The 21,569-nt window shown below is 41.2% G+C and overlaps 1 protein-coding gene across 2 annotated transcripts in view; it reads left to right on the forward strand.

The window, feature by feature from the left end:
* The first annotated feature begins 9,988 nt into the window (after positions 1-9,988).
* LOC124474117 (ecto-NOX disulfide-thiol exchanger 2-like) overlaps positions 9,989-21,569 on the forward strand; it is a 101,976-nt gene continuing 90,395 nt past the window's right edge. For both annotated transcript variants that reach the window (XM_047030050.1, XM_047030129.1), the window contains exon 1: positions 9,989-10,117. The gene's annotated coding sequence lies outside the window, so the exon portion shown is untranslated. The remainder of the gene's footprint in view (positions 10,118-21,569) is intronic.

Here is a 21,569-nt window from a genome sequence, read left to right on the forward strand (position 1 = left end):
CATTTTGCACATTTCTTTCTGCAAGAAGCACATGAAATGCTCTGAGTGGTAATTGAAGCAACCTGCTGTGAAGCAGGTAAACACAGCCTGCTGTGGCAAATACATGACTGGGATATTTAACCCATTGGGGGATATTAACAGATCATTATATGGTGTTAAACCTAATTAGAACTGTATTTATGCAAGTTTGTTTTGCCCAGTTTGACCTTTTGAGCAACGTGGGAAGGTACAATTGATGCTGATGTAGCCATTTTGTCAATGCAGACAACATAGATATTCATTAATACATCATATAAAGATTGCTAGGTGGTCTAATCTAATGCAAACATGCCAAGAAAGATACATCCTCACTAAAACGTCAAAACATGTCAAATATCATTTTGTACCTTGGAGGGCAAAAAGAGCATTATCCATGGTAAAATTGATTGTAAATGGTCCAAATGATTAATGATGTGGGATTGCAAAACGGGATTGCAAAGCATGCTGGCACATATAATAATCCCCTTGTAATGAGAATACCCTGGATATTACTAGCTTTGTTCCTACCCTAGCGTCACTCAGCCAGCTCAACGATCAGAACCGCACTAACAAGGGAGCCGAAAGGCAGGACACGACAAGGCATTCAAATCAGGTGTTGAACATGAACACATGATTCCAAACATAGCCGTGCCAAATATAGGTACTTACAAATATTGAAATGACTTTCAATATTAAAGGGGCAATTGACTTTGTTTTTTGGGTATTTCACACTGTTCCTTAAGGTCTCCGAATAGGGTATGTAACATTGGTTGGGTTGAAAATGGCCCGGGTGCTGTTCTATACGGTGGCCCTGAAGTGCAAATGACACCCCCTAATATGAGTACATCCCCCAAATGAAAATACTCCCCCCCAATACGAGTCAACTCCCCCCAAATCGGATGACTTGTTCACCTCCCCCCAAAAATGAAAATACTCCCCCCCAATACGAGTCAACTCCCCCCAAATCAGATGACTTGTTCACCTCCCCCCAATACAAAAACGCGCTCCCCCCCCCAATACAAGTCAACTCCCCCCAAATCGGATGACTTGTTCACCTCCCCCCAATACAAAAACGCGCTCCCCCAAATGGAAAACGACATTACATTAACTCAAAAACACATTACATTAACTCTGAACGGAAAGGGTAGGTACTACACTTTAGCGCTGATTGGATGCAGTAGGCTAACTAACAAGAAATAAGAAATTGATCGACAGAAGTACAAAATGCAATAGCCTGGCAGAGTTACGTGCACCAGAACATTTGTTTGGCTATCGAAGAATGTAGCAAATAGTAGGCTTCTTAGGCAAAAGTATTTCGAGTTAAATGTAAAAATCGATAGCCAAACAACTATCCTGGTCCACGTTACTCTGTCATTGTGGCATTTCATTCTTCTGTAGTGGACTATCAGTTTTTTCTTCTGAAAAGTCCTGATTCCTTCAACTGCGTTTTTAGCGTGCGCATAGGCTACTTATATTGTGAAACGTTAACAGCAGATCTAAGATTATTTCATAGGAATGACCCTGATTAAAATAAAGAGTAGTGTAATGACTCTGAATTGTAAACATTAATGTTTCCTCTTTCCTTCAAATCAAAACGATTAATTTCATGATAATGACAGAGTTACGTGGACTAGTTGTTTGGCTATCGATGTTTACGTTTAACATAGCAATTTATGCTTTTGCATACATAGCCTATGCTACATGCTTCGATACCCAAATAAATGTCCTGGTGCACGTAACTCTGTCAGGCTATTGCATTTTGTACTTCTGTCAATCAATTTCTTATTTCTTGTCAGTTAGCCTACTGCATCCAATCAGCGCTAAAGTGTAGTACCTACCCTTTCCGTTCAGAGTTAATGTAATGTGTTTTTGAGTTAATGTAATGTCGTTTTCCATTTGGGGGAGCGCGTTTTTGTATTGGGGGGAGGTGAACAAGTCATCCGATTTGGGGGGAGTTGACTTGTATTGGGGGGGGGAGCGCGTTTTTGTATTGGGGGGAGGTGAACAAGTCATCCGATTTGGGGGGAGTTGGCTCGTATTGGGGGGGAGTATTTTCATTTTTGGGGGGAGGTGAACAAGTCATCCGATTTGGGGGGAGTTGACTCGTATTGGGGGGGAGTATTTTCATTTGGGGGATGTACTCATATTAGGGGGTGTCATTTGCACTTCAGGGCCACCGTAGTTCTATGCCCTCTGACAGATCCTCTGAAATGTTCCCGGGAAAAAACACTAGCTTTTCTCCTTTTATGGTATGCTCATTAATATTTAGATAAGCTGCGCGCTGATTGGTTGGTTATCAACGAGTGAAGCTGGGAGCAAAAACGCAACACGGCCAACAGCAGCACTTGCTGAAACACCGAAGTTGGAGACTTGAAATAAAAACGCGCAAATAAATCTATTGTGTCTACACAACACTGTTTTCAACAGATTGACTATATATCATTTGAAATTATAACATTACTTGTTTCCACTTCTGTTGTTAAAGCAAACTGGATTGACTTAGGTGGGTAGAACGTTAGGCTACAGCTTAGCAACCAAACCATATCGTGATTCTACTCGGCTTCAGTTAGCTAGCTAGGCTAGCTCTAGATATCTTGCTGTAAAATAACATGACAAAGATCTGGACAAACATGCATCGTGAATTGTAGATTTTCATTACACAGGTTATTTATTTGAATGAAACACAGTCAGGAACATGAATCAACGTTAGCCCCATTGCCAATAAACTAGGCTAAATGATCACACATTCTACCTATGCTCTTGCATTAACTAGCAAGCTAAACTTGTTTACATGCCTACAGTCTAGGTCAGGGGTCGGCAAGTAACTTGGGCCACGGGCCAGTATTTTTCCTCGCCACTAGACGGCGGGCCAGAGTCTGGGTTACTGCCTATTTAGACGCTGCGATAGGTGCCCTTGCGATACGTGCACTCGCAACAACTAGGCCTATATGGAGAATGGGTAGGTCTACTACAAATAGCTAACGATAATAAACCATGTGCATGAGCCCATTGGTGGTCTGTTAACGAACTGTATCAACATGATCGTCACTGTCATCCCAACGTGGTGGGTCGTCATCGTTGGTGCACATAAATACTGTCATCAAGTGAGAATAGGATTACTAGGACCTAGTCAAGGTTTTAATGTGAGGTGAAATCGGAACTTCACATTAATGCGAGCAAAAATTTAATTTTTTACCTGGCTTTTTCAGTTCCTCCTGGGATCTTATCCCTTCCATTTTATTTTTTTCGCTTCAGCTTAATCTAGCTAACTCCCTCCACAACAATAAATTATGGTTTGTGTTTGAGAAACATGCGCGACAACTGAACTGCACTTTTTAATGCACGGTCTGATCATGCGCTTAATTAGATTAAAACATAATGTAGCCTATTAGCTTACTTTTCAGTCACACAGTAACTTAACAAACTTAAGGCATATCCTGTTATTCGGTGTGTGAAAAAAAACAAAGAGAAAGCAGGCGATCTTCTGGCCCAATTTATAAGCGGGCAAAGCGGCCCACCGTGAATTCTCCCTATTCTCCCGATGGCCATTCCGGGCCTGAAACTATAAATTAATAAGCAATGTCGTGGGGGGTGCTATCGGGGTGCTTTGGTCTTTCTTGGGGGTGCTGAAGCACCTGCTAGCCCCTTCCTAGCGCTGCCATAGAGAGCGCTGCCCATGATTACTAACCATAACTGTGCTTTCACCTCAGGCGATCTGTCAGCCGTGAGGTGTAGCGATCATATGGTAGCGATGACATGGCGAAAAAATACTTCAGAAAAGTCAATAAGTGTATTCGACTTCATGCAGCGACGGCAGCGCCGACAGCCGGCTGCCTTGAAGCTGAGAATGCCATTGGTTACTTCAAGTCAACCGGGCTGCAGGCGACGCCGGCGCTGCATGAAGTCGACAACATCTAATGACACCATACCCAGTTTCCGGTTTCAAAATAAAAGTCGACGGGGAAAAAAACGTTATAAAAAATATATCATTGGAAATATTTTGACGGGCCAAATAAAATCGCTGGCGGGCCACAATTGGCCCGCGGGCCGCCTGTTGCCGACCCCTGGTCTAGGTGTTACTAGTAACAGTTACTAGCAATGCTAACGTATCCTGTATCTATAACCTGCCTTTCTCCAGTTCTTTCAAATAGATTATCTGGACAGGCGTTAGCAATAAGCCAGACTGCAGTTCGTTTTCTGGCTATTTTTCGGAAGCTTCCCTTCTAATACCGACTACAGCTAGTCTAGCTAGAGTCATTTGTGTGTAGAAACGTATTTAGCATTCTACCTGGTATGCTATATACAGGAAACGTTAGCATTGCTAATAACTGTTAGCACAACATCATACTGTCCTTATAGCTTGCGGTTGCAATGAGCATACGGTTGGAACAGCACCTCTTTCCAGGTTCAGCTTCCTAGCATATCCTGCTTGAAATTGTCCAAGGTTGTCAAAACTGTCTTGGGTGAAATGTTCAGAGCAAATGAATGATTGAGTGTCGAACTTCGCCGGGATCTTCTCATAGACAACAGCAGCCATGCCTGTTGAATGTTTGGCTCCTTGGGAAGACTGAGTGTTAGCCTTCCCTGTACAGCCTGGAACACAGCATTTACGACCGTGGTCCATTTTCAATATCCTTGTTATAATTCAAAACGTTCTTCTTTGTAATTCCTTATAAGTAGCCCACACAGAGCAGCGCGCAGCTAAACTAGTATCAGAGATAGACGCTACCTCAGACTGGTCTGTATGTAAATTCTGGGGCGTGACAAAGATACAGACCAGAGCCAATAAGAGGGCGATCACCGGTCCTACGTAGGACCGGTGGCTTTGTTGAAAAGCTAGCATTTTACAGCCAATTTTTTTCTTTTTGAGATTTGAATAGGAAAGAGGTGTCAATGGACTTTGATATTCACGGTATGTTCAGTTTACCCTCTGAACTGTCGTTTTTCAACAATGACAAGGTAAAATCGGTTTTGCAGTCAATTGCCCCTTTAAAAGTAAAATAATTTTTTTGGAACAATGTTATTTCCATACAAACATCTTAAATAGGCCTGCTAGTGGAATATATCCCTAGCAACAAGTCTACAATGAATATTTTGATAACATATTTGAAAGACATTGTTTCAAATGACAATTAACATTTGCATACATCTCTGCAAAAATAGGATGTGTTTGTCCTTACCGATAAACTCAATTCAATAACCTGGCCTGTTAGCCTAATTATCTTACATTGCAGGCATGCAGGGGCGGTGCATCCCATTGGGCAAGTCGGGCAATTGCCCGGGGCCTCGGCCACCAGGGGGGCCTCAGTATTTTTTATTTGTCATTAATTAAAATAAATCACTAGTCATTGCAAACGAATGAGATTCAAATCAAGCATGAAAACGCAATTCTTTAATTATATTCTTTATAGCTAAACTTAATCTTAAATCCTGCATGGAACATATGATTCAGGTCATGAAGTTTCTATCAGGAGCATGTGTGAGTGTCTATGATTGAACGGGGGCTTATTACTTGAAAGAGTCATTATTTACTGTGTCTTCTTAGTTAAATTATCAGGGCTTGGAAATACAGTGACTTGCTAAAGTAGGCAAATGGCTAGTAGAAGATAACATTTCATAATAATTTCAGTTAATCAAACAGCTGCAAGACCCAGTGAAATGTCATAGGCTAGCTAGCAAAATAACGCTAGCATCGCTAACAACATTCCTAATTCAACATTGGTAGTGTAACCAAGCTCTTTGTAAGTTTGTTTTAGATACATATGATCGTTTGGACAATAAGACACGGACGCGGTCTCTTTTCATAACTTGTATTTTACCACTGCTTTTCTTGACATCACCATTCGAACAGCCCTCACTGAATTCATGTAATAATTTCTGCATCGAGCCTACGGCAACTCCGATTGCGTATAGCCTACTCATGCATTGCTGTTGGTACCCAGAATGCCCTAATGCAAACTGAAAAGCTACTAAGTTAAGGGCATTAGTTTAGTTAAATAAGAGTTGTTTGAAGTTCTGTTGTTGTGTTTGTTCTGTTTTGATATGTGTAATGCTATGGTCTATAGGTTAAATAATTTGAGTGTTCACCTAGATTGCAAATGTTGTCTAGTTGGATCGGTATCCAAGCTGTCCCCCACGTGCGTGCCTTTGGGCAGGCGCAACGTAATGTTCATAACTTAAAAATGCAGTTTATACTTCACATACATACAGGATTCTTTCCGGGGGTTTGCGGCTTATGGGGGGCCTCAAAATTGTTCTTTGCCTAGGGCCTCATATTAGGGATGGGACGTATGGCACTGACGCATCGATGCTTGTGTCGCAAAACCAATACGCACAGTTTCGAAAAAGTGTTTTGGAGCTTGTATCAAATTACGAAACCACGTGACAGATGACGTTCAATGCTTCAAACGTCACGAACTGGTTCGAAGTTTTGCCGCTCTTCTGAACCAGAGCCATGGAAGGAACGAAGCCACCGCTTCTTGTTAAAGACAAATCTCACATTGTCAGAGAAGCAGCACCATATGGAAGCAAATCGTCACCAAAATTCAAATGAAAATGCATTTCCAGAAATGCATTTTCATTTTAAGAATGTGGCTGCATTATTTGACTCATAAATCAAATTAGTATTCAATCATCCTATTTGCATTTTCATTTTCTTCTTTAAGACTGCTCATTCTTTCCCTTAATTAAAATGAAAACGAAAAAGACATTTGAAATTTAATTTTCAAAATATGCCCCAGCAAATAGATACCAAAATTCAATTTGAAATGTAAAATTAGAAAATGAAAATGCATTTCCAGAAATGCATTTTCATTTTAAGAACGTGGCTGCAAAATCGTGACCACAATTCAAATTCAAATGCATTACCAGAATTGCATTTTCATTTTCAAGAACGTGGCTGCAAAATCGTGACCACAATTCAAATTCAAATGCATTTCCAGAAATGCATTTTCATTTTAAGAACGTGGCTGCAAAATCGTGACCACAATTCAAATTCAAATGTATTTCCAGAAATGCATTTTCATTTTAAGAATGTGGCTGCATTATTTGACTCATAAATCAAATTAGTACTGATTAGTACTGAGCGGACATTGCATTTTCATTTTCATGTTCTGCCCGCAAAGAACTGCCCATAATTCGAAAACGAAAATGCATTCTGAGCGGCGCAGTAGAGTGACGTCAGTAGCCGCTCTTCTTCAGCTCCCTGCTGACCGAGCTACCCATCTTGTTCGGTAGGGGGCGGTGTGCACATACGCATTGCATTACATGACAAATGTGCCGGGAAATTGATTGAATTGCCGGGTCTTTAGAGGACGCATCACAGATCATGGCGCTCCCTCAAATTGTGCAGACACTGATAGAATTAGCTGAGCTGGTAGAAACTAATAATATATCTGAGTCTGATGCCCGTGACCGAGTAGAACAAGTCACAGAGAGCTTGGCTGCATACTCTGCCGTCACAGACGTACACATTAATGAGGTTGCCATAGTAAACCTCTCTTCAGTCCTGGAACGGCTGGATGCTGTGGAGCCTCAAATGGGACGGGGACGACCAACCATCCACATCCCGTTTGAGTCCATCGAAAACTATTTATTAAATGGTCTACTTTTTCCTGTGAAAGCAAGCTGTTTCACCTTTGGCCTGGTTCAGACAAAATCTGAATTTCCGCAATCTGAATTTGAATTTCCGCAATCTGAATTTCAAGAATCTGAATTCCTGCAATCTGAATTTTAGAATGTTTTATTTTTGGATCAAAATAATTCAGTTGTATTAAATTTGGCATACAAATAATTCAGATATTATATATTCAACAGCAATATATTTCAGTTTTATGAAATTCGAGACACAAATATTTCTGATCTTTCATATTCAAATTCAGATACTTTTGTCAGCTTTAACTCCGTAAATCCGTTGCTTTGCATCCTCCGACGGATGGTCTGGTGGCCGACAACAGCTCCGCTATGTCCTTTATTTTTAAACCATTTAATAAATAGTTTTCGATGGACTCGAACGGGATGTGGATGGTTGGTCGTCCCCGTCCCATTTGAGGCTCCACAGCATCCAGCCGTTCCAGGACTGAAGAGAGGTTTACTATGGCAACCTCATTAATGTGTACGTCTGTGACGGCAGAGTATGCAGCCAAGCTCTCTGTGACTTGTTCTACTCGGTCACGGGCATCAGACTCAGATATATTATTAGTTTCTACCAGCTCAGCTAATTCTATCAGTGTCTGCACAATTTGAGGGAGCGCCATGATCTGTGATGCGTCCTCTAAAGACCCGGCAATTCAATCAATTTCCCGGCACATTTGTCATGTAATGCAATGCGTATGTGCACACCGCCCCCTACCGAACAAGATGGGTAGCTCGGTCAGCAGGGAGCTGAAGAAGAGCGGCTACTGACGTCACTCTACTGCGCCGCTCAGAATGCATTTTCGTTTTCGAATTATGGGCAGTTCTTTGCGGGCAGAACATGAAAATGAAAATGCAATGTCCGCTCAGTACTAATCAGTACTAATTTGATTTATGAGTCAAATAATGCAGCCACATTCTTAAAATGAAAATGCATTTCTGGAAATACATTTGAATTTGAATTGTGGTCACGATTTTGCAGCCACGTTCTTAAAATGAAAATGCATTTCTGGAAATGCATTTGAATTTGAATTGTGGTCACGATTTTGCAGCCACGTTCTTGAAAATGAAAATGCAATTCTGGTAATGCATTTGAATTTGAATTGTGGTCACGATTTTGCAGCCACGTTCTTAAAATGAAAATGCATTTCTGGAAATGCATTTTCATTTTCTAATTTTACATTTCAAATTGAATTTTGGTATCTATTTGCTGGGGCATATTTTGAAAATTAAATTTCAAATGTCTTTTTCGTTTTCATTTTAATTAAGGGAAAGAATGAGCAGTCTTAAAGAAGAAAATGAAAATGCAAATAGGATGATTGAATACTAATTTGATTTATGAGTCAAATAATGCAGCCACATTCTTAAAATGAAAATGCATTTCTGGAAATGCATTTTCATTTGAATTTTGGTCACGATTTGCTTCCATAGCACCAGGCATCGCTAGAGTTTCTTCCATCAGTCATTATTATTTAGCCAAATCCGTATAGTAATAATTATAAATCCGTGCATTTGTGTTGTGTTATTTTATTGAAATGAAACGTAACATGATAGGACTAGTTAGGTCTATACAGTGCCCAGAAAACAAATGTTGATGATTCGTCAACATTGTCAACAGTAATAATAATTTGTAAAAATAAAGTTCCCCCAGTTCACAATAGACCTACATATCACAAATGTTAAGAAAAAATCGGTGTTATCTAGTTTAATTGACATAAAGACCATATCGTATAAAGTTCGTCCACCCGCAACTAACTGTTGATTTCTTCGGTGGTGTAGTTGGTTAAAGCATAGTATGCCAACATATTGTTAATGCGAATCTGGAATCCTGGGTTCGCGCCCCAATGCAGGGACCGTCGTACGACGTTCTTTAAGTTTTACTGTGAGAAAATGACATAATTCTAAAGGCCTACGGATGTATCACAACATTCAATATCAGATCAAAATGAACACATGTAGCCTTAATTAAATATTGAATAACGTAGGGTAGTCTACCGTCGGAGACAACCACTACGCCTCATTCAGCCAGTTTAAGCGGCTGCTAGATGACGCTGTTCATTTTCAATGCGCCGATAGTTCGGCTCTTTGGGCCGGCACAATCCGGAAGAAACCACCAAAGCTTCACAAGGCATCGTTCGCCCATCCCTACCTCAAATTAGCTAAAACCGCCCCTGCAGGCATGTACTGTATGCTGCTACAGTTGAACATTGTATAAGGAAATCAGCTATCTTTCGACTGAACGTTGTGGTGCTCTAGCCGCAAAGCTACGGTTGAGCTTTCAGCCATAGAGGGCGCTATAAACATTTCGACAACAACGGACACGTGCAACCTCCGGGCTTCCATTTATTATTTGTTGTGGACAAGAGCGTCTGTCGCTTGCTTAGTGACCACGTAAAATAAGAAGTATAAGGCTGTTCGAGGTAGAAGTGCAGTTGGATTAAAGTACACTGTGACAGAGATGGAAACGGTAAGTATTTGTGATATGGTTCGTGTATTGTTTTAGATTGTGCCTGTCAACTTCTTATCTAATCTCCCTGAATGTCCCGAATTGGACTTCCGCCTGTAACATGAAGTTGGGATGCTAGCTAGCTACAGTAGCTACTTTGGTGTGCTGTTTAGTTTGATACTAGCTAGATAGGAAACTGTAGCCACTTCTTGTATTCAATACCCCGCTGTTATTGGTCTTAACGCTAACATAGTGAGCGTACGTAGTTGCAGTTGGTGCATTAGGGCGTGTGTACGTGTGTGTGTGTGTGTGCGCGCGTGTGTGTGATTTATATTTAATAGCCTATTATGGATTTATAATCAGCTATGTGGCGGAGGGTTAACAGTATGTCATATTGTGTGCGTGTGTGTGTGACAAGAGCACCCTCAGTGGACTTGCTCTCTTGTTTGCTCATAGAGAGAATTCTTTATTTTTTCTTTCTATTATCTCTTGCTAATTCTCAAACTTATTGTACTATTATCTCTTGCTAATTCTCAAACTTATTGTACTGTTCCATAGACATACAACGAGTCATCATCTCAAAGTTGTTGTTTTTCCCACAAAATCATAATACAACAGTTTCTTAACACGATAAACCCAATTCTATTGTTAATGTTTCTTTGTCGTTTGGTCGATGAGACATCAGGCCAAGATGCATAGAACATTCAAAAGAGATTCCTGTAATGCAAGATTCACAAAATTAGATTTAGCTCTTTGTAGAAAGACTCATTGGATATAATGAACTTCTTCCCCAGTTGACTATGCATGCACTTCATTGAAAGGCTACTGTCAAGGAATCATAATTCTCTGCCAAGCAACAGTCATCAGGCAAACCCTTCTCATCTTCAGCCATCCGCCCCCCTTTCCATTCTGAGGGCTACTGAAATATTTCCTTTTTTAACTGCAAAATAAATCAGGGTGCTTGTGTGGGTTTGTCTGTTCGAATGCTAATTATCATTCCTGGCGATAACATAACTTGTTTCTTGCTTGTTCAATTTTTTGGGGGTGAAAATGAAGCTTAACCTTTAAGAGGAATTATCTTGACAACTTAATTTGCACTTTGTGATAAAATAGAGCATGTCAACTTAACTGAGCTATCATTCATGTGGTGCAGTCCAGAAAGGCTTTACCACAGTGGTCAAATGGAAGTAGTTTCAATTCAATGCACTTTATGAGTCCAGAAGGAAATTCAAGCTTGATAAATAGTTATCTGTAGCAAGTAAAGTTTCAAAAGTGGAAAGCCGTTCTGTAAAACTTTTGCTCGAATAGCCTTTTTTAAGAAGAAAATGAAACCATAACGTAGGAAAAAGTCATCATAATACATTCTGAACCTGTTTCAATTTGGAAGCATTCTACCACCTAAAGGCAGGCCTACTTTGCTTTCCAAGAGCTGAGGCTTTAAGATCCAACAATAATGTAAATATCATGGGGTCTTGAAAGCATTTCATAAATGGCTTGAAGACGTGCCTTTGATGAGGACACCAAAGTGGAGAGCTTGCCTCCAGACCAAAATAAGCTGGGTCATTATACCCATGCTGCTTCTGCAAAGACATTCATCTACAGCTGGACTCATAATAAGGTGCATTTCTCTTGAAATCTCCTGTCATTGGAGAGGTTCAAGGGATTACTGGGTTATTACTGGTAATGTCAGTGAAATATGGGGTCTCATACAGGTCTGTAAACCTGAGTTCAGTAATGATCTGTTTGTCCTCTCTGGTCTAATCCTCAACCATGACTCAGGGTTGGGCTATCAGCAGCACCTCTGATTTAAAGGTTAATCCTCCAAGTGATTAAAAACTCTGGATTGCTATTATTCTTGACTGCTCTGAAACCCAATTGTCAAAAACCTGAAAACGAGAAACGAAAGAGTCCTTGTAATGCTGATTAATTCAGGCTTACACGCTGGTTGATAACCTAAAGGATGTCATCATGACTAGGCTATTTGAGTTAAAATACTTAGCCTAGTTAGGGACTTTAAGTTAAACTTGTGTGATTGACATACATTTTGCATTAAAATCAAGCACAGCAAGTGACAGCAATTTCATGGCAAAGAAATGAAATAATAATTGGCCTGAATTGAATTGGATTCTTCTTAATTAAACATCATGCAATGGCTAGATCTCTCTTCCACCTAGCCCCAACTCTGAATAGAAAACATTCTACCCATTTCTATGCTAGCATGGCGAACCACAAGAAGCACTGACATTTAAAAAAAGGTCCAAAATAGCTGTTCTTTGTGTAAAAACATTATCCCCATTTAGGCATTCTGTTGGTGGACAGGGTAGAGGTGAAAGACTGGTTTTCTGAGGTAAGTTTGCTCTGAGTCAGGTCCTGGATAGCATGCAGAGTGATTTAGGCACAGGTTTGACAGCCAGGCCTATTTCTTTCATGGTTGCATTTCACGCAGCCTCAGCTAAAATAGGTTACCATTCAGCAGTCTAATTTCAGGCAAATACTTTACAGAGCTTTTCAAAGTTGGAATGATGAGGGTCCCTATGAGCGATGCTGCCAGGATCTCCATGAGACTTAAGAGTCTCACGTATCGGCCATGTCAGCGAGTTCTGCTTTATTCATCTTGCTGATGGATCCAAGAAACACTTGGCTCCATGACCTTGCCCTGCACAAATAAGGCAGGGATCAATGACAGAGGGCCACCTTAAAATAGCTGACTGTACTTTGTTGTTGGTGCATAGAAAAGATTTGTTGACCTTGACCATGATGTTGATGTACAATACATGCCCCCTTATGGTCCAATTTGGCCAATGCCGGTATTTTACTATGTTTTGATTCTTGTTTCATCTTGAATCTAGTTAGGAAATTCAAGCTGCTCTTTTCTAATTGGCCAAGATTGGTTCTGACTTCGCTTCTTGAGATAATTTATAATGGGGAAAATAAGCAATACATTTTGGTTGAAGGAACTTTTGCTTCTGAAAAGTCCCATGGAAACATTCAAAAACAATTCCCAGAAACTTTCCACTTTTACAAGCCTACTTTCACTTTGTGTGCGAGATTCTACAAACATCTCTGACACGTTTCAGCTGGTCCATTACTTTGCGTTTCTGGTCATGATACTGTGCAGTCAGCAATAAGATCCCAGAAAGACACATTGTTTTAGCCAGCACAATTGATAGGTTAGTTCCAGACTTTCCCTCCCTGTGTTTTATTGTCCTTTGCCTAAGACTTCTCCAGTGCTAATGCAGTCTTTGCCAGACCAGACTGCCTCAGGCCACAAGCAATTCTTAGCATGGCAGACGGCATCATGTTGAAAACATTTCTCCTATTTGGCCAAAATTGTTTTTACCCCCCTTGGTGAAGAAGGGTGGCATTTCTCATTACCGGATGTTTTGTTGACCCTCAAGGGAAATGGTGAAATGAACAGACAAGGTGTGAGAAGATGCCTTCTAAACCAATCAATATAGTTTTTTAATAGTCCTTGCCTGTCTGTCAGAGGAGCAGTAATATCTGTCCTTTCTGCAGAACAAAACAGCCATAAACTACTGGAAACAGACGATAGGTACTGACTCGCTGAATCTCATCAACAGGAAACTGGAATTCTGAATTGGTTTGTGCATGTGTTTTTTTTGTCTCTTACCTGAAGTCTAAGTCACAGCCTAATTACCTCCAACAGCCTTACAGCTGTCATAACGTGCTGCTGGGCTACTCTCATTGAGGGTTAGTGAGAGCTGTCAGAAGAGACATGAGCTCTTCACTCTAATTGGCCTCCTACCAGTTATAACAGGTGGATTCTGATGATGAAGTGACATCCTGAGTAATGGTCTACAACATGGAGAGAGAGAGATGGAAGATGTAGGTTCAATTTTGGAAGCTAGGAGAGGAGCTCAGAAGCCTAAACTGCACACATTCCCATGTGTCAAATAAGTCACAGAAAATTTGGTTTCCCTTTTTTCTTCTTCACATGCCCTGTCAGTTCATGTAACAATTTAATCACCCTATTATGTAGAATAAAATCATAGGTCTTCATATCCGACTTTGCTCTCATGGTTGAGCAAATAACAGTTTAGGCCTAAACTTTTAGACATTTTTAGCAGGGATAGAAAATTAAACATTCCCTATTCAGCAAAAATGATAGGCCTTAAGATATCCCCCCCCAAAACATGTTTAAATAAACCACCTCAAAGTTTTGCCATGTCTTCAATTGCCAGGGAATGCTATTCACTGCCTATAACCTCTAGCCTTGCCTGTCTTTCCCAGATTGTTTGATCTGTCCCCCTGATTTTAGACTTTTTGTTTTAACTTCCACAGTTTTTAACCTACATGGGTTCATTTTCTGTAAGATATCCTAGAGTGTTCTGAAAGTCTTCCTCCAAATAAAATATAATCTGCAGTGAAAGTGTTTGGTCTCCCTGGAGGGTTGCATGGCCTAGCAGTGTTTCCAGTCAATCTTTAAAGGAGTCTCTAGAATACAGAGATACATTTATGAAAATGGAGCTACTTCCAGCAGAACCCCATATTCATCAATGAATCTAAGAGCTATGGTGCTGCTCAAGCACCAATGGTGCCTTTTCGAATGACATTACATCATATAAACAGACTGGGACCTGCAACTGTAGTTCTGCACCTTTATTTTGAGATGCTTGATAAACATGGGGCCCTTCTCTTCATCAATTCCAGTTAACATTCAACATACCCTGGAACAAGTTCTCTGGGTTTGTCTGAGTGGTAAAAATCCACCAGACCACTCCTCCTATCAGAAAAGAGAGTGATTTCCACTAAGCCTTATATAAGTTGTTTTCAGGTCTCAGTAACTAATACAAGTTTAATCTGTTTAAGATCTGTTCTCTCTATATTTGACTGGTGAACTGCTGGTTGCACTATAATCATCTAGCACAGGAGTGATTGCAAGACCAAATATAAAATTAGTGTTCAGAGGTTGCTCTATGAGTGTTTTTTAGAGAGAGTGAATAGCAGGAAATAGATTTAGTGTGAGGTTGACTGAGGGCAACTTCACCCAGGTATCATAAACTTGGGACTGAGTGACTTCATAAACAACATATTTTTCTCAAATGGTTGGTCAATAGGGGAACTGATTATAATCAGTTGTGCTCGTGGAATTGAACCATCACGGTGATGAATTACAGCTTCTTTACTAGACAAGCCATTATGACTAGGAGGTCATTTGCTTCCTGTACTTTGATATGCTGTCTTGTGTAATTAATAAAGAGGATGTATTTGTGGTTGACTATAATGGCATTGACATATTTTATGCAGGAGTAGATTAGCCAGCTGACCTCCCTGCTTTCGGGGAAAACATCAAACTAATTCAACAAAAAAATCAACTAATTTGAAAGGAACAAAGTATCAGATTTCATCTGTCTTCCACTTTCCGAAAAGCTGGTTCAGTTTTCTTGCTCTTCATTATTGAAGTTGAAGTATTTCTTTTCACCCACTATTTTTATTTTGGAAGTTCTGTCGAACTCTGACCTTTGGAGCAAGGTGTTATTTTATTATGGAACTCTATGATGGCTTACATTTTACATTTAGTAATTTAGCAGATGCTCTTATCCAGAGGGATTTACAGTAAGTACAGGGGCATTCCCCGAGGCAAGTAGGGTGAAGTGCCTTGCCCAAGGACACAACGCCATTTTGCACGGACGGGAATCGAACTGGCAACCTTCTAATTAATAGCCCGATTCCCTAACCACTCAGCCATTAGACTCCCTGCTAAAACAAGACATATTTCTGTTTGTTTAATGGGATGGAGAAGGTGCTGGTCGGTTGGCAACTGTGAAGCCCTTTGTGACATTGCTTGGGCTATACAAAAAAAGTTGAACTGATTGAAAGTTGGACCGAAATCCAAAAATGCACCTCAAATAGCCTTTGGAAGCCTTATGCCTGCAGTGTGACTCAAACAGGAATTTGACAATGAGGGGTGTCAGAGGCATGAAGCAGACAGCCATCTGGGTTGTGCCGAAGGATTGGACCAGTGTTTTTCCCGTCTCCATTTTGAGTGAATACTGTAGCATTCAGAGCCAAAGATTGACACGTAACAAACTGTCATCCTCTGTGAGTGACAGGGACATGTGTGGTTGTTGTGACAAACATTCATCCTCTGTCCCACTGCTCACTTCTGCACAAACACCCTAAGCACACCAGGTCCTGACGCATGATGGAAGAAGATTAGACACAGTCGAGCAGCCCTCAGGCTTGCTTCCCAGCATGCCAGTGAGCCTCCTATGCACAGAGCAGAGGGAAGCCAATCTCCAGAGACAGGAGCACAGGAGGAGAGGGAACCTGAAAAGGTCACAATGGCAATACACTCTGCAAGCTGACTTTCTCTGCTCCATGAGTCATTACTGGTGCCATGGTCATTGAATTGACAAGACCCTCCAATTGGGGTGAGATTTAAAGGTTACTACTTCAGTTCATATGTCTACTGGTGGAACATATATCCATATGGTGAACTAGGGCTGTCCGAAATATAAACATTTTTGATATCTCGATATTTACGATATTTGATATATCTTGATATGTTTGCATTTGCATTTAAATAATAAAAAAACATGATTTTCTTTTTGTCCCCATCAGAAAACAACAAAAACAATTTAGATAGAACAGCTATTGTTACAAAGTACAAAATATGTAGTGCAAATTTACACAGTAAAAAAAGAAGACCCTCCCCCACCTCACGTCTCGATGAAAAGGGGACGTAATATTGGACGTTAACCACGTTCTTTGGGAAAGTATTCTTGAATTCAAAATATTAGATATTCACAATATTTTCACATTTTACCTTGTCGTAAAAATTATTGCGATATTATCTCTAATGTTACGTACCCCTCTTGGAGGTGGGAACGCAACACCCCGCTGCTAGTAAGCCCCCCTGTGGAGTCAGAGGAAAGGTGTGGGGTCGTAGGTGTATATCGCCCAGCCCTATGGTGAAATGGTAGGCTACTCTAGGAAGGCCTTTTGGTAGGCCTATGTAATTAGTGACTGTCATGGTAAACCAAGGCAACCAAACCCAACTAAGAAAGTCCATGTCATGTAGGCTTGAGTATAGACTGAAGGTAGGAGCGCCTTTCCTAGCATGGACATTTCCTACATTTATTTATTTGTTTTATTGACCACCTTCTCTAAAAAGTTGATGCATATTAGTATACTTTCTCCTCTATTGTAGTCATGCCTCAGGCTCAGCTTGGCTTTAGGCTGGGATGAGAGCTGCTGCTGCTGGCCCTGGCTTACCTGGGAGGTAATTGACAGCTGTTGAGGTGAGAATGAGGAGTGACACAAGTAATTAAGGAACTCAGGCCAACTTGTCTGACCTGCTGATCAATGGTCTCCATTTGGAGCTGGCTGACCGGAGAACAGTGCTCTGTTGAGTCTAATCAAGAGAGCTCAGGGAAGAACCTTCTGGGCAACAACGCCAATACTTTTAACACTGCCATCGATTCTCGTTACCTTAATTTCCTTGCTACAGTGAGAGGGTGTTGACCATGTTGTCAAGGGTGCTGGTCTGCTGGGATTAGGGGCCAGAGGTGACACACTGGGCCTCAGTCTGGTCCTATAGTCTAGCAGAGCCCCTCTTTGCCCTGCAGGGGGCTGCCACACTTGGCCCACCCATGCCCATTATATATCTTGATTTGCACCTTGGTGGGAATATCAAACTAATCCTTAAAGCCACACTATTTGGTGTTACCAACATGAATCACAAACAGGAAAAGGACAATAAGTACTCCTTTGAATCCCTTGAAACAATTACAATAATGTTACTTGTGTAGTGATTTGCAGTGCTTTTCCACTCCTTTACATTAATAAATAGATTTGCATCTAGCAGACTTTCAAGCTCATGTTGCATTCTGCCTCTAGGCTGTAACTAGTGGGCCCCTGACAGAAAGATTGTTGTTTAGGCTAACTGTTGTGCGGGGGTTAAAGAAATATCCACTTTATCCATTCTACTAAGAGTGCATTCAAAAAGGATACATGGACTGACAAGAAGTTGATGGGGATGTCTCTATAAATCCATGTAAAGTAATACTCCTACTTTGACTACTTGTTCTTGGCCATTATTTGGAGGGAATCTTTAGCATTATTTATTAACGTTCATTTTGCATAAAAACATTTTTTTGTTTACAAACCCTATAATTCTGAGAATGCTTTTGTCATAGACGAGCTTAACTCTGTGGTTCAAGAGTAGGCCATTTCTGCTCTCTGTTAATAGGATCACTGGATCTCAGTATTGCTGTCAAACAGCCCTTTCACTCTACTTCATCCCATCAGAGGGCAGAGACTGCTTTGGATGGGTCTTGACACTGATGATAGCCATTTGACTGAGAGACAGACTTCCTCCTCTCCGTAGTTGAGTAGATATTATCCTGTGTCTGGTCAGCAGTGCACTCTCATTCCTTAGACCTTAGAATCGATAGCTGTCCTTTGACTAAATTGGACGTATAATTAGAGTTTTGAGCAGCACACTCAAACTTCTCTCCTTTCACCCAGTAGGCTAACTTTACTTTTGGTATGGTTTAGCCGAGTATAGTTTCTCATCCGTTTCCTCCTCATGACTGAGGTTAACAGAAGCTGTGCTCTGCTCCATGCTGTAAGTGTATCCTGTCTTGGAGGAGACCCAGGTCTCTCATGGGATTCCTCAGGGTTCCCGGCCTCCAGTCGGGGGTTGAAAAAAAAGAAAAGAAACCTGACAAGTGCCTGAGTGCAAAGTATTAGTAGCATACCCTTCCACCAGCTCCACATATCTCTCTCCTTTGCACTTGTTGAGTGCTTGGGCTTATACACACACATGCACACACACCACCTGTTTTTACAGTATTCTTAAAGCTCCCAGTACCCCTACTCTGAATGTCAAACATGGTTGCCAAAGTGCGCCCCTACTGTGGCTATTTCACTATGGTGCTATTTGGAGTCAATTAGTTGAACTATGCCATTGACAGGGGCGAATCTAGGTTCCCACTAGATAAAACCTATTATTTTTCCTGTGATAAAACAAATCTAGGGGCCCCCCAAAAATAGGGCTAGATACACCAATGGCCATTGAGGATTGGCATCATAGATGTTAGACAACGTTAGCTAATTAGTTTATACTTTGACACTGTATGATACAGGTTTGATACAGTCTGCCCTATCCACTTATCCGAGAATGTTGGAAGAATATGGGAATATGTCGTCAGTTCCCCTACTCTGAAGTATGGCCGTTACCGAAACTACACAGAAGCTTCTAGCTTGTCTTTTGGTAACTCACACGCCAACAACGGTTTCCAGACATTGTACACCTGTGGATCAAGCTCGACACTTGTCAGGTACACGGTAGTTCATATGCACATCATCACGTAATTCATTGCTTATTGGGCCATGTAATTTCTCAAAGAGCTTTAACTGGACAGTTCCTTGACCACCTGTTTCAGCAGGAGGCAGGTATCTGCCAATTGGTTGCAAACTTTGAAACGTTGATTCCAAAACTTGGCTGAAAGATGTAAATAAATAATTAAGATTGTTAATTGTACACCGTTTTCATGATCAAATTTAACATTTTTAAGGCTTGGCTATAAAGAGCGTTCCTGAGGCAAATCAAAAAAAAGTGGCAGAGCTTTGCAGGGCGGAGACAAAAAAAACTAATGGTGTAGGCTGTCAACTGACTCATGTTAGAAGGGGCTGTCCAATTCCACAGCTCACATAGCTCCATTCGATAACTCATTACCACGCATTTAGCTCCATTTCCCTCCAGCCCTTCCTGTTCTAAGGGAAGCTGAAGGATAGGATGTCCATTCATTAAAAAGGCATGGTAATGGCAGCTTGAGCTGTCGAGAAGTCTCTGTCTCACTTCCTCACTCTGAAGTTGTGATTTGTTAAGTAGCTGTTTGGCAGAAAATTGAGAGCTTTCCAAAGCACTGGCCGCTTAGCCTTATCTTTGACAGTCAGGATAAATATGTTTTGAGTCTTTGTAATGGGGCAGAATTCTAAAATAATGTTCCCAAGGAATTTCTCCATTGTTCGAAATATTACATTTCCTAATGCAGTCTTAGTAAAATATCTATTTTGTGCTGTGCTTTGCTTTTTTTCTCTCTTTTTGTTTTAGGCCTGTTAACTTCCAGATTATCTGACAAGAGTAGGGTTACAGGGAAATGGGCACGACACCGATTAGTTTCCTCCACTTAAATACTTGGGCCGACAAATTTAGGAAGATCATAGTATCTCCTAGCTCCTCCATGCAACCCTCCCTCCCTTTGGGCTTTTGCTTGTTGGCTGCATGCCTTCTAGTCATTTATCGTCCCATGTATTAATATGCTGGCAGGATCTCTGTGGTAGGTAGGTGTTCTAAACTGCCGGCTCAGCCCCGGTCTGCCCCCCACTGGGCATTGTGGCGTGGCTTGGAGGTTTGTGTGTCCCCTCACAGCTCCTTTCCATGCCCACAGAGTGTGACCTCAGTGTGGGTAATAACCTGGCACACCTCCACTTCCCTGATGAATGATCATGTACACTGTCTTAACCCACCATTAATCTCCTGGCTTGGTTGGAATACAGCCTTACTGGAGGGTCTAACACCATGGAGAAATTAGCAGGAATTAAAACAAATGTTTTACGGGACCAAAATGGTTTGAGAATGTGGTTTTGCTAGACTCTGTCAGCAGTATATACCCTTACCTTAACTTTTAGAGCCACATTTAATATAATTTTGCACCTTCACATAATAGCCTATTGGTTACATATTCAAAACTCTTGTTCATAATGTCAAGGCTTACTTTGTATGCTAGCTTTGTATGATATTGAAAAATTATTATTACTTTTAAAGGAGAGTGAGAGTGATGTCAGGCTGACATGGTGTGCAACTGAAATGTCATACATTGCAACAGAACACATTTAGAAAATGGAAATATGTATTTGGAAAAGGACATCAAATGACTCTGTGGAGTCCATTCTCTTTTCCCCTGGATATGACATGGCAGATGAATATTGAACACATTTTGGAGCTTCAAGACAGGGACATTCAGACTTTCCCCCAACACCATTCTTTCATCCACTATTCACCCCATTTTCCTTCTCTTCATTCCATCACCCTCTTCTTCCACCTCCCTTCTCACTGTCGTGTTCCAGTTAGGGGAGCCAGCTCGTCCCCAGAGCCAGATGCTGTAGCTGGAGTCTGTGGGAGCAGGGCAGTGTGTCCAGCACTGAGCAAACAGGGGGCCTTCTCTGTCTGCTGCTGTAAGAACAGAGGAACTGTTTATCTGGGGACGCAGGCCTTCCCTCCATCCACTGGCCAATAGAGACATGGAGCACAGAGCCTGACAGACACCACAGCAAGATAAGACCCCAGACAGACCCTCTTTAACAGGGGTCTGTCACCACAATTGATACTGGCCACATCACCAACAAATCAAATGGTTTTGGCCCATCCCCCCCCTCCCCCCTTTCCTTTCTTTTGGTAGTCTGCATGCTTTACAGAATGAGGTAGAGTAAAGATGGGGTG

The sequence above is a fragment of the Hypomesus transpacificus genome, chromosome 1, assembly GCF_021917145.1.
Source record: "Hypomesus transpacificus isolate Combined female chromosome 1, fHypTra1, whole genome shotgun sequence".
In the NCBI taxonomy this organism is placed as follows: Eukaryota; Metazoa; Chordata; class Actinopteri; order Osmeriformes; family Osmeridae; genus Hypomesus; species Hypomesus transpacificus.